Source organism: Hippopotamus amphibius, chromosome 1 (genome assembly GCF_030028045.1).
Source record: "Hippopotamus amphibius kiboko isolate mHipAmp2 chromosome 1, mHipAmp2.hap2, whole genome shotgun sequence".
Taxonomy (NCBI): Eukaryota; Metazoa; Chordata; class Mammalia; order Artiodactyla; family Hippopotamidae; genus Hippopotamus; species Hippopotamus amphibius.
Window position 1 is genome coordinate 21,008,144 of NC_080186.1, and position 1,126 is coordinate 21,009,269.

A 1,126-nucleotide genomic window follows, 5' to 3' on the forward strand; every position below is an offset into this window, starting at 1 on the left:
GTTTTGATTTGAGTGTCTCTGATGGCTAATGATGTTGAATCTCTTTTCATGTGCTTATTGGCCATGTGTATCTTTGGAGAAATGTCTATTCAAATCCTTTATCCATTTTAAATTGCATTTTTTTCTTTTTGCACTGCACAGCGTGTGGGATCTCAGTTCCCCTACCAAAGATCAAACCCTTGCCCACTGCAGTGGAAGCGTGGCGTTCCAACCACTGGACCTCCAGGGAAGTCCCCTAAATTGCATTATTTTAAAAATGATTGTTGAGTTCTGAGAGTTCTTTACATATTCTAAATACAAGTCCCTTATCAGATATATGATTTTCAAAATTTTCTTCCATTCTAATTATCAATTCTTAATGCTCATATTTTCCTAGATCTATAAATTGTATGTGACACAGCTGATCATTCCCTCCTCTTTGAGATGCTTTCTTTACTTCACTTTTAAGATATCTTACTTTCCTGATTTTTCTTCTGTTTGACTGACTACTACTGTTTTGTTGTTTCCTCTCATCCACTCAACTGCTAAACAGTGAAGTGCCCAGGACTTGCTCCCTGGTCCTCTTTTTTCTGTCCACATTCACTCCCTTGGTGATCTCATCCAGTTTCAAGCTTTAAATGCCATCTCTGTGCTGGCAAATCTCAGATTTATATATTCCAGCCCAGAGCTCGCCCCTGAATGCCAGACTCATTGATTTAATCTTTTTTTAAAGATTTATTTATTTATTTATTTATTTATTTATCTTTGGCTGCATTAGGTCTTCATTGCTACATGCGGGCCCTCTCTAGTTGTGGCAAGCAGGGGCTACTCTTTGTTGCAGTGCGTGGGCTTCTCAGTGCCTTGGCTTCTCTTTTTGCGGAGCACGGGCTCTAGGTGATCAGGCTTCAGTAGCTGTGGCTTGAGGGCTCTAGTTTGAAGGCTCAGTAGTTGTGGCACATGGGCTTAGTTGCTTTGCAGCCTGTGGCATCTTCCCAGCCCAGGGCTTGAAGTTGTGTCCCCTGCATTGGCAGGTGGATCTTAACCCCTGCGCCACCAGGGAAGCCCCAAAAGCTCAATTCTTGAACTGCATTGCTCCTTCCACAGCAAATGGCAACTTCCAGTTCTTGGGCTGAATATCCGAAGCCAT